This window comes from Hyperolius riggenbachi, chromosome 1, assembly GCF_040937935.1.
Source record: "Hyperolius riggenbachi isolate aHypRig1 chromosome 1, aHypRig1.pri, whole genome shotgun sequence".
Taxonomy (NCBI): domain Eukaryota; kingdom Metazoa; phylum Chordata; class Amphibia; order Anura; family Hyperoliidae; genus Hyperolius; species Hyperolius riggenbachi.
The window spans coordinates 149,996,824-150,009,782 of record NC_090646.1 but is presented as its reverse complement, the minus strand read 5'-3'; positions in this window follow the sequence as shown (position 1 = coordinate 150,009,782).

The following is a 12,959-nucleotide window of genomic DNA, read 5'->3' as shown; positions in this document are numbered from 1 at the left end:
CGCTATTCTGAGTACTAAAGGCTGGAAGCTTGCTAGAAGCAACTAGTCTACAGAAGTCTACTCAGTGCAGAATCTATATACGTTTTTTTTTTTTGTTCAAAGATACACACTTGGGGCCTGATTCACAAAGCGGTGCAAACACTTTGCACGCCTGTGAAAAGCCCTTTATCACTCCTAAACTTAGTTTAGGCGTGATCTGAAGGAATTCGCGCGAACTCCCGCGCGCAAAGTTTTGCGCACGTATCGCGGTGCGCTACGCGCGCAGCGCACCGTGCTTGGCGCGAAGTGCCCATTCAGCCCTATGGGACTTTGCGCGCGCGCGTATGCGCGGAAACTTCGCGCGAGTTAGAGCACAAAGCGGTGATAACTTTGCTGGTGCAAAGGTTATCACGCCTAAAGTCTTTTAGGCGTGATAACTGAGTTATCACCGCTTTGTGAATCGAGCCCTTGGTATTTTGCTTTCCCTTCCCCCCTTTTTTCTTTTTATTTTGCAACACGATGGCTCAGAAAGCATCCAGCTATGCAAGGCAAAACAAAGAGATACTACTCAACCTGTGTGAGCACAAAGGCATCGAGACGGTGAGCGGCCAGACTAAGGAGCAGTTAGTTCGTGCCCTCGAGGAGTATGATGAGGCAGAGTAAGTCTGTGCTTCAACGTCAGCGGATGCAGCTCACGACACGCCAGAGGAGGAATCGCTCCCGCTGCAGAATGCGAGTGGAGACGATGTCCTGGATGATCCACCGAACACGGAGATGACATCTCTGGAAGCTGATCTACAGCTACTGAACTCGGCTGATCGTGAACTGCGCCTAAAGCTGATCCTACTGCACCGACAGGCAGAGAAGGAACAAGGCCGAGAGGGACAGACTCCAGGCCGAGAGGGAACAAGCTGCACAGCGACACCAGGCTGAGAGGGAAAGTGCTGAACGGCAACACCAGCTGGAGCTGGCTAAACTTCAGCAGCAGAACCGGTCTGCTGGACCCGCAGAACGCGAAGGTGAGCGAGTCCACAGAATCCCCCTGGATAAGTTCCCTGCTATGGACAAGGACTCTGACATAGACACTTTCCTACAGCGGTTTGAAAGGACTTGTCGGCAGTATGGGGTGCCCGTGAGCAGTGGGCAAGATACCTCACACCAGGGCTGAGAGGCAAGGCCCTGGAGGCGTTTGTGAGTCTCCCCCAGGAGGAAGAAACAGACTTTGAGGCAATTAAGAAAGCCATCATTGCGCGATACCACCTTATGCCAGAGGTGTATCGCAAACGTTTCAGAACAGTGCAGCGAGGTCCTAATGACAGTTACCTGGATCATGCGTGCAACCTGCGCACTGCCTTCCAGCAGTGGTTAAAAGGACTGTCAGTCAAAACCTTGGATGCCCTGCAGGAGCTGATGATAAAAGATCAGTTCCTACACACCTGTCCTGTTGAGGTCTGGCTGTTTGTGCTGGATCGAGAACCAAAGACAGTGGATGAGGCTGCGGAAATGGCTGATTCCTACACGGCCCATAGAGCACACGAGTCCTGAAGGACTACTCCATCCAGCTGGGGGTCACCCCAGCCATACCCACCACCTTGGTCCACCTGAATTGGGGGGGCCGGCAGCGGATTGAAAGAAGTTGGGGTAACCGACAAAGTCCCCAGAATACGAAAACGCGGATTGCGCTCAGCAGAGTGGAAGTGTCTAGCGAACCGCTAGTGGTGGCAGTGAGAGGTGTTCTGAGGGGTCCCAGCCTTGTTTTAGCTCGCATAAGGCTGCTCCCAGCTTGATCTAGTCAAACCCGCAGTCGGGAACCATATACGCAGGCGTGCTGCGGGCCGGTTCCTGACAGGCGGACTGATATGGCTGTTTCTGAGCGATCCGCCGGGCAGACTGTACACACGCCGGACTGTCGCTGGAACGCCCACCCAGCGGGAGGTGACGACGGACCCGTCGTTGCCTCCAGTCCAGCGTGTGTACGGACCTTAAAGCACATGATCATGACTAGCAAATCAGAGACTTACATATCACCTGACCAAATTGATCCCATGCTTCTCCAAGAGTTATCCTAGACATGACCATCACTAATTAAAAGCACATTGAAAATGGTCAAAAAACATTGTTTATACTATGTGCCCAAATCCAGAGCCGGATTTAGGCCATGGCCTAGGGCACCACAGGAGCAAGGGCACCAAAGTAGCACCAAAGCAGCAGGATGAACTTATGCAGCATTTGCAAACTTGCAAATGCTGCAATGTAGGGAGATCAGGGGAGCACCTGACCGCGGTACTCTGCTGCCAGCGGCCTGTGTAGCGGCCACCTTGCTCTCTGTGCATGTTTGCATTGTGGCCAGCAGTTATGGACTTGGGCAGCATTGGAGGCAGAGGGGAAGAGGAAGCTTCTGCACTGGAGACGAGCTGAAAAATGAGTGACACTGATGGCTGCTGCGGTGTGAAGGCAAGCTGGTTACCTATACTTAAAGGGGGGAAGTGGGAAAAGGGGGGATTAAGGAAGTCATCTGGCTACCTATACTAGAGGAAAAAGGAGGGAGGAGTCATGTGGCTACATATACTGGAGGGGGGGGTCATCAGATTACCTATACTAGGGGGAAGGGGGAGGGGTCATCGGGCAGCCTATACTGAAGGGGGCGGCTGGTGACAGTGGCCTTGGCCAGTAAAGAATACAAATCCAGGCTCTGCCCAAATCCAGAGTTGCCCAAAAGTAAATCATTTATCCACCTTTCACCATGTTCAACACAGGACCCAACTTACAAATAAATTCAACTTACAAACAAACTCCTGAAATGTAACCTGTTTGTAAGCATGGCACTGCCTGCACATATCATAAAACATCCATTGGCAGAGCTCCAAAAATTCAAACTAAAAAAAGAAAATGATTACCGGTTTAATGTTGTTGTGTTATCATATTAGCTGATAATGCAGAGAAATGAGTGATTCAGCGCAGTGAAAGTACAGAATTCTGTCTACTTAACCCCAGTGTTAAAGACATGTCTCCAGTTAATCAGCTGCTATTATACTTTGTTATCCAAATCCTCATGAGTCTTTGTAATCAGAATACATAGACCAGCAGCACCAGCCAAACCCCTACATCCATCAATACCAGGAACCAGACGCCAACAGGAAACAGGAACATACGCTACCTCTTTTTATAAGTGTTCATATATCGCTTTGAAACATCAAAGAAGCATCTATCGGGAGATTATAGCTCCTTAAAACTTACCAAAATATTTAAGCGTCTGTCTCCAGTTACAGGAAACTGCACACACTGCTAAAATCTAAACATTGAAAAGAAAAAAGCCCAAACAGTGATGAGCCTGAGCATATATTTACATTGGGGATTTCTGCAGGATTATGGGGGTTTATGTCCCTGAAGAGCAGCTCCACTTCAGACTCACATAATTGGACATCATAAAATAAGATGCCAGTCTTGCGGGACATAGTTTGAAACCGGTGATTAATTTCCCCAGAATGACATTTGCAGGAAGCATTAGGAGATTCAGCAGAGGTTGCACCTACATATCCCCGGTGGAGAAAAGTTGTCTTATAATTATCAAGATAAATATCTGTTTTATACATAGGAAAATCTGGATATATTAAGTTTAGGGAAAACAAATTTCAGCTTTAATGGAGCTCAGCAGAGGCTGAAAAGTTTGAACCTGTGCCCTCTCATCTATCATGACTGCATGCAGCAATGTGCCCAGCCTGCTGGCTCAGTATCACAGTAGTGCCGCTTGCAAATGGCCAGGACTGTTCTGACGGTAGATTAGTCAAGCAAACCACAATGTTTATGCTTCAAATGAACCTAAATCTGAATGTCAGTGAAGTTTATGGGTACAAAATGTTGGCGATACTGTAGTCTGTATAAAATTCCATGAAAATGGCATGGCAAGCCCACCAGTACAATTCTATTATAAAAAAAAAAAATGTGTATTACAATAAGGTGGGAATTTCAACAGGAATTTTAACCAAGGATTGAACTTCACTCCAATCAGTAGCCGATACCTTCTTTCCCACTAGAAATCTCTATCTTTTCTCGAATAGATCATCAGGGGGTCTGTATGGCTGATATTGTGGTGAACACCCTCCCCCCCCCCCCCCCCATACACACACACAGTGTGATGTCATGACCAAGGTCCTGACAGTTTGATGTCTGTAAACCTCAGTGCATTGTGGGAAATAGCATTTTTTTTTCAACTGTCAAGCAAGCAATATATCCCACTGTGCATAGAACTCTGAGTAACAAACATCCCGTATAGATCACCTGGCAGAACTAAAGATGTCACCACCAGTTATAAATTTCAGAATGAAAATCAGAGAGAGGAAAGATTTTATAATGGGCAAACACTGACTAAATAATCTATTAATAAATATTGTAAACAATAAGCAATTGTATTCATTATGTTATTTTCAGTACAGTTCCTCTATAAGCGGAACATGGGAAAGACACTAAGCATTGGGTGCATTGGGTTGTGTTGAGTTGTGTTGCGTCCCATTTGCCAAATGTGGCGCAACGCGATGCAACGCAACTCAACTCAACGTAACTCAACGCAAATTGTAAATAGGGTCTAATCCTTTTAAATTACAACTTGGAAGGGAGAGGCTACCTCTATACTGCAATGTTGCACCCAGTGTTATGGGACACTAATCACTCAAGGATGCTGTTCACAAATGGACACTGCTTTTTTGTTGTTGACATCAGGACCCCATTAACATTTTTTAAGAAAGGCAGCCAAAATAAAAAGCTTTACTCTTGCGGTTTGACCTTCCACTGGTGTCATTTTAGCAAATAGTAGTAAATTTGCATTGGTCTAGTCTTCAAGATGGTTATTTTGTTAGCAGTAGTCAGAGGCGTATTTATAGGGTGCACATATGGCACATACCCCACTGCTCTGCAACATGTCTGGTGTTCCCTATGTGGATTCCTCCTCCCACCCCAGAGATCACAGCAGCCAGTTGGGACCCTGGGTCAGTTCTGCTCTCTTTGGTCACATGACATAGGAGGCAGGGATAAGACCAGATCATTTTATAATCCAACACCCTAATATTGCACACAGGTAAAATAAAGGAAGTTACACGTTTATCCAGAGTCTGCATAGTGCCAACTGCTGGTGGGCAGTGGAAGCGCTTTACAATCCAGGCAAATATTGCCACCAGCAACAGGGGTGTAACTAGACTTAACATAGCCTCCCTGCAAAAATGATAGCATGCGGCCCCCTTGGTCCCCGAACCCCTTGCAGGTCATGTGATCGTGAACCTGCAAATGGCAGCAGAGAGTGTTCTGTTAAGCAGCATCTGGAAGCAAAAAAACATTACACAGGCTCCCGCACATGGTTTTCGTGAGTGAATGGGGAGGTTTCTTTGCTAATTGGCTGCATTTGCGATTGAGGAGAGGGCCTCTGCCCCCCCCCCCCCTCCCCGCTATGGCAAGGGTTGCAGGGGTGATTGTTACACCCATGGCCAGGAGGTGAAGCAAGGCATTGCAGGATTTCTGACATGTGGCTTTTATTATGCATTGCTTGGTTATTCAGGGAAGTGAATACTGGGGCAAATATAACAACTCATTTACAGTGGGATGCGAAGGTTTGGGCAACCTTGTTAATTGTTATGATTTTCCTGTGAAAATCGTTGGTTGTTACGATAAAAAATGTCAGTTAAATATATCATACAGGAGACACACACAGTGATATTTGAGAAGTGAAATTAAGTTTATTGGATTTACAGAAAGTGTGCAATAATTGTTTAAACAAAATTAGGCAGGTGCATAAATTTGGGCACCACAAAAAAATGAAATCAGTATTTAATAGATCCTCCTTTTGCAGAAATTACAGCCTTTAATTGCTTCCTGTAGGTTCCAATGAGAGTCTGGATTCTGGTTGAAGGTATTTTGGACCATTCCTCTTTATAAAACATCTTTAGTTAATTCAGTTGTGATGGCTACCGAGCATGGACAGCTCTTTTTAACTCACACCACAGATTTTCAATTATATTCAGGTCTGGGGACTATGATGGCCATTCCAGAATGTTTCACTTGTTCCTCTGCATGTATGCCTTAGTGGATTTTGAGTAGTGTTTAGGGTCGTTGTCTTGTGGAAAGATCCAGCCCCAGCATAGCTTCAGCTTTGTCACTGATTCCTGGACATTGATCTTAAGAATCTGCTGATACTGAGTGGAATTCATGCATCCCTCAACCTTGATTCCCAGTCCCTGCACTGGCCTTACAGCCCCACAGCATGATTGAACCATCACCATATTTTACTGAAGGTAGTAGGTGGTTTTTTTTGGAATGCTGTGTTGTTTTTCCTCCATGCTTAGCGACCCTTGTGATGCCCAAATAACTCAATTTCAGTTTCATCAGTCCACAGCACCTTATTCCAAAATGAAGGTGGCTTGTTCAAATGTGCGTTAGCATAACTCAGGCAGCTCTGTTTGTGCTGTGGGCAGAGAAAAGCCTTCCTCTGCATCACTCTCGCATACAGCATCTCCTTGTGTAAAGTGCGCCAAAAGGTTGAACGATGCACAGGGACTCCATCTGCAACAAGATGATGTTGTAGGTCTTTGGTGTTGGTCTGTGGGTTGACTCTGACTGTTCTCACCATTCGTCGCTTCTGTCTATCCGAGATTTTTCTTGGTCTGCCACTTCGAGCCTTAACTTGAACTGAGCCTGTGGTCTTCCATTTCCTCAATATGTTCATAACTGTGGAAACAGACAGCTGAAATCTCTGAGACAGCTTTCTGTATCCTTCCCCTAAACCATGATGGTGAACAATCTTTGTTTTCAGGTTATTTGAGAGTTGTTTTGAGACTCCCATGTTGCTACTCTTGAAAGAAAATGAAAAGAGGAGGAAAACTTACAATAGAACCCCTTAAATACTCTTTCTCATAATTGGATTTACCTGTGTATGTAGGTCAGGGGTCACTGAGCTTACCAAGCAAATTTGAGTTCCAAGTTCTAAAGGTTTTGAAATCAATAAAATGACAACAGTGCCCAAATTTATGCACCTGCCTAATTTTGTTTAAACAATTATTGCACACTTTCTGTAAATACAATAAACTTCATTTCCCTTCTCAAATATCACTGTATGTGTCTCCTATATGATATATTTAACTGACATTTTTTTATCGTAACAACCAACAATTTATACAGCAAAATCATGATGAATAACAAGGTTGCCCAAACTTTCGCATCCCACTGTATGTTGTGTTGTACTTTGACACATGTCACAAGCTCCTTCTTTCAGGGATCACTCTCAGATGATCCCTGAATTTGTCTCTCACGGCTTCATAATAGTAAAGGCCAGGTTATTCTGAAGTCAATAGTGTAATAATGAAATCTGCTGTTTAAAGAGCAAAATCAGTAAAAGCGAATAGTAAAATGACTAGCTGGTATAACAACATTTCAAATTAAAGGGTAAATGTACCTAATGCTCTGCATGTGTGGCAACACAAAGCAAGCACAACAAACTCTAATCAGTTCTTTTATGTGAGTGTTTAAAGAAAATTAACTATAAAAGACTCTCTGTTAACCTTGGTGTGTACTTTCTCTATTGTCACTGCAGGTCTATTATTTTAATGATTATAGGAAACCCTTCCGCTGCTCCAACAGCTTCTGCCTCCTACATAAAACCAATATAACCATATTAATGTCGTGTGTTATTGTGAGCTTTACCACTAAAGCTATTAATATTCATGAGGGAATTGTCTATAACTGGTCCCGTCCCACCACAGACACCCTTTCCTTGGGGTAAATGCGAGCAGACATGTTGGACTTTGACTGTAGAATAATTGTCTGTAATAATTTGACTGTAGAATAAAAATATTGCCACATGAGGGTTATAGTTCTCCACCAGCCTCCTCTCCACTGAAAATTGTGCATGATTGGCTGAGCTGATTCTGTTTATGTCTGTGTAAAGGCGCCTATACATTGCTCAATTTGCAGCATTGATATCCCACAGATCGAGTCGTAATGAGGGAATCTGGTGGAGATTGATGCCAATACGTGCCCACCCGATCATTGTTTGGATTGATTGCCAGTTGAAACAATTGATGCTGCATGCTGGGAAGATTTCACTCAAAGAGGCTCGATCAGGTGTGCGGCGGAGCGACGGACCCCCCCCCAGTCTCCGCCCATGTGCAGTGTATACCCCCGGACCCGTGTTGCAGTGTAGTTTTGGCTCACCTGTTGTCTAGCCCGTCTCCACCTATGTCTCATATCTTCGCTATTGCCACCAGTGGTGCCTGTACCCAATGACTCCGCCGCATGTACTGACTCCATGTACATGCTGCGGGTTGACGGGCTATAGTTGCCCTGGCAGCAATTGAGAAAGGCACGGAGGAGGCAAACTAGTAGACAGGCAAGCCAAAATTACACTGCAACACTCACACGGGCCATGTGAGGGGGAAGGGCGGAACACACATTACACAGGGGAGACCTGGCCCAAGGACATAAAAAAACTGGTAATACTCAATTCTGTGTATCACATCTTGTAAAATTTACATATAGATGGGGCAGTCAGTAAACACAGCAAACCTAAGATACTGTACAATGAAAGTACATATGAATTTACAGTATATGGAGAAAATATTATCTATATAGCCTAATGGGAAAATAGGCTAATTCGGAAGACAGAAAAAATGACATTTCTCCTTTTTCACACTGGATTTAAGAAAGTGAAACGGCATGAAAATAAAGGTAGTATTAAGACAGTAGGAAGCACAGCAACTTAAAGAGACTCCGTAACAAAAATTGCATCCTGTTTTTTATCATCCTACAAGTTCCAAAAGCTATTCTAATGTGTTCTGGCTAACTGCAGCACTTTATACTATCACAGTCTCTGTAATAAATCAATGTATCTTTCCCCTGTCAGACTTGTCGGCCTGTGTCTGGATGGCTGCCAAGTTCTTCAGTGTTGTGGTTCTGCTATGAACTCCCCCTTTCAGGCCCCTCTCTGCACACTGCCTGTGTGATATTTAGATTAGAGTAGCTTCTCTCTTATCTTTTACAAGCTGGATAAATGGTCCTCTGAGCTGGCTGGGCTTTCACATACTGAGGAAATTCAGACAAGGGCAAAGCTGTTTGCAGGAAGAAACGAGCAGCCTGAAACTTCAGTGCATGAGAACAGGGTGAAAGAAACACACAAATGATCTCTTGAGATTCAAAAGGAAGGGTGTATACTGCCTGCTTGTGTATGGATGTATTTTCTATGTGTGGACATACTGTACATCAACCTACTTCCTGTTTTGGTGGCCATTTTGTTTGTTTATAAACAAACTTTTTAAAACTGTTTTTAACCACTTTTAATGCGGCGGGGAGCGGCGAAATTGCGACAGAGGGTAATAGGAGATGTCCCCTAATACACTGGTATGTTTACTTTTGTGCAATTTTAACAATACAGATTCTCTTTAAAGGAAACCTGTAATGTCCCCTCAAAAAACTTTCACTTACCTAGGGCTTCTGCCAGCCCCCTGCAGCCTCCCTGTGCCCACGCCATCTCTGAATGATCCTCCGTCCCCTGCCACGGCTCAGTTTTGTTACCGCTGATTTGCAAGTTGATGGCCACTGCACCTGTGTGGCCCTGACCGCGCGTGTACTCGTTCGGGCTCCCATCACCGGGAGTGTCCTGCGCACAAGGCAGTATGAGAAAAAAACTCATACTGAGCCTGCACAGGACACTCTTGACGTAGGGAATGCGAACAGGGATGTGCGTTGCCAGGCACAGTAGCCATCGACTTGTGATTACTAAACTGAGCCGGGGACCGGAGAATCGTTCAGTGATGGCGCAGGCACAGGTCGGCTGCAGAGGGCTGGCAGAAGCCCCAGGTAAGTGAAAATCTTTTTTTTTACAGATACTTCAGTTCTGCTTTAAAGAGAACCTGAGGTGGGTTCTAAGAATCCTATTAGCACACAGAGACGGGGTCTGCATATAATGCCCAGCCTCTGTTGCTATACTGTCTCCCCCCAGGCCCCTGCCCTGCGCTCTGCTATCCCCCATAAATCAAACGCTGTGCTAGTGACAAGCAGCGTGCAGCCAGCAGGCTGTTTACCTCTGCACTGTCACTCTCGCCGCTCCCCGCCGGCGTCCCTTCCCTCCCCGCTGATTGGAGGGAAGGGACGCAGGCAGGGAGCGGAGAAATAGAGGTGGGGGAGCGGCAAGAGTGACAGTGTAGATGATACTCTGCGTGTCGTTAGCACAGCTGTGTGACTTATGGGGGATAGCAGATTCTTAGAACCCACCTCGGGTTCTCTTTAGGAGGTGAAAACCCAGGAATGTAAAGTGGTGAAAGGACCACTATAGCAAAAAAAATAGGCGGTTAAAATCTGACAGAACCAACAGGTTTTGTTCTAGTACATCTGCTCATGGGAGATTCTCAGGATTTTCTTTGTTTTCAAAAGAATTTCCTGAACGGCAGTTCGAAAGTCTAACTGCCAAAATAGTAAGACACAAGCCAGCCTCCCTACTTACTTGCACAGTATTTTGGCAGTTAGACTTAGCAACTGTCGTCCATGAGATTACAAAAAAAACCAACTGAGAATCCCCCATGAGGATATGGAATAGTCCAAAATCTATCAGTTCTGTCCGATTTGAACTGCTTACTTTTTTTTTTTTGCTGTAGTGGTCCTTTAAAGAAAATTAAATATGTCTCTCACCTTGGGTTAAGAAATTGAAGGTGAAGGAAATTCCCAGAATTCTAGTTTAAATGTCAAATTTTCCTGTTTGACTGAATTGTACCTCTTTTCCACCAAAGGTGGTTACTAGCGGGAAACGATGTCTATGAACGTTAACACAGGAACCGTAAGGTAAAAGACAGTTAATGGCCATGTGCCCAACCCAGTCTATAACTTATATGGTGCCTCATACTGTGTGCCTGCACATTCCTTATTATATACACAGTACCCAATGGACAGCCATGTGCTATATTTTAGTTCCTGACCTCTCCTCAATCTAAAGGCTCCACGCTATAATTGACAAGTCACGCAGCATCCTGCTGTCCTCATTGCGGCTGCTGTGGGATTTTCCTTCACTGGTGGTTTCTATAATTGTATTTATGTTTTGTGCATTGGAATCACAAATATAATCCCAAGGTCCCTCTCCCGCATCTGACATAAATCATAGTTAAAACATCTAATCCTTGATCTGTAGATGCAAATAGTAGAGTCATACACAGTATATTCATACACACAAGCAATCCTTTTTAAATTATTCAGATCATCATTTTGTTTTAGGCTGCATTTCCACTTGTGCGGTGCGAATCGCCGCGGTAAAAATTTGCATGTGGATGCGAATTTCGCATGCGCGTCTATGCGAATTTTCATGCGAATTCGCATGGATGACGATGTATGCGAATTTAACCATGGCAGTGCTGGTGTGCTTTTCCATTGTTTCTATGCGAATTTGCATGCGCATTCGCATGAAAATTCGCATACCCAAACCTCATGCGAATTTCCTATTGAATACATTGTATGCGATTCGCATAGCGGTATGCGATATGCGAATTCTGATGGCTCTGCCATGAGAATTTTTTCTGCACAGAAAAACGCAAATAAATCCTGACAAGTGGAAACAGTCCCATTCACTTGTATTGCTATGCGAATTTGCATGCGAAAAACGCATGCGAATTCGCGATAGTGGAAATGGGCCCTTAATGAATACAGCCATGACAAACCACACAAATATAAATTTCCATAATAACTAAGCTGAAATAAAGAGTTTTCTCCTTCACCTGTAGATTTATACAGTCCTGTCTTGAATTTCTAGATATTTACAAAATAAACGGCAAACAACGTTTGCAGGTTTCTATCTCCGTGGTCAGCGCACCAGATGTGCGCTGACGCGGCGGAAATCCTCCACAAATGTGTAATTGGGAGAACCCAGGTTAGGTGCAATGCACCGGTAGAGGGCAATTCCCACCGGCAGACAGGGATGCTCGGATGTGCCTCATCCACGAATTCGGCAATCCGCATGGTTGCAAAAAAAAAATCCGCATTCGGCCCCGCCGCATGCGGATTTTCGTCCGCGTCCACGCAACCACGCGGATTTTCTGCCGTGAATGGCGTAATCACGCGTGGATTCCCGCCCGGAGGCGGATTTTCTTTTAACGTTAATAACAAAGCCCCCATACATGCTACAATCCCCCAAATTGCATGGATTATCGAGGTAATAAGGGGCAACATAACTTCAACATAAAAAATTCCCAAAATTTTTTTATTTTTTTTTAATGGCTTTTAAAGACGAAATCACCACTGTAAATGGGGCTATTAATTGGTAATACGTGGTTTTAAAAAGGGATATAGGCGTTAAGCAATCAAAGAGGTGAAGGTGAGTTCCAATGGCACTTGGCGGCGAAGGTACCGCTGGAGGAGGATGAGTGGCTGATGCCAAAAAGGCCCCAGAGAGGTTTTTGTAATTTTTTTTTTTTTGCAGCAATTAGCAATGACATCGCAGCAGAGTTGTCAGTGGACACGGGCAGTGTGAACGCAGAGTGCAGTGGTGGTAGCGAGTGAGTCAGGAGGAGGAGGACAATGCGGGCGGTCAATTCAGCAGCACAGAAGGACCATGGCAACATACTGGTGGTAGTAGTAACAGCACAGCGTCATAGTGCTGGCCAAAAAATTAAATGCACCCGGTGACCCGGGCAGTGTGAACGCAGACAGAGTACATTGGTGGAAGTGATTGAGTCAGGAGGAGGAGGACAATGCGGGCGGTCAGTTCAGCAGCACAGAACAGAAGGACCATGGCAACATACTGGTGGTAGTAGTAGCACAGTGTCATAGTGCTGGCCAAAAAATTAAATGCACCCAGTGACCCGGGCAGTGTGAACGCAGAGTGCAGCAGCAGGAAGCGACTGAGTCAGGAGGAGGAGGACAATGCGGGCGGTCAGTTCAGCAGCAGCAGCAGCACAGAAGGACCATGCCAACATACTGGTGGTAGTAGTAGCAGCACAGCGTCATAGTGCTGGCCAAAAAAT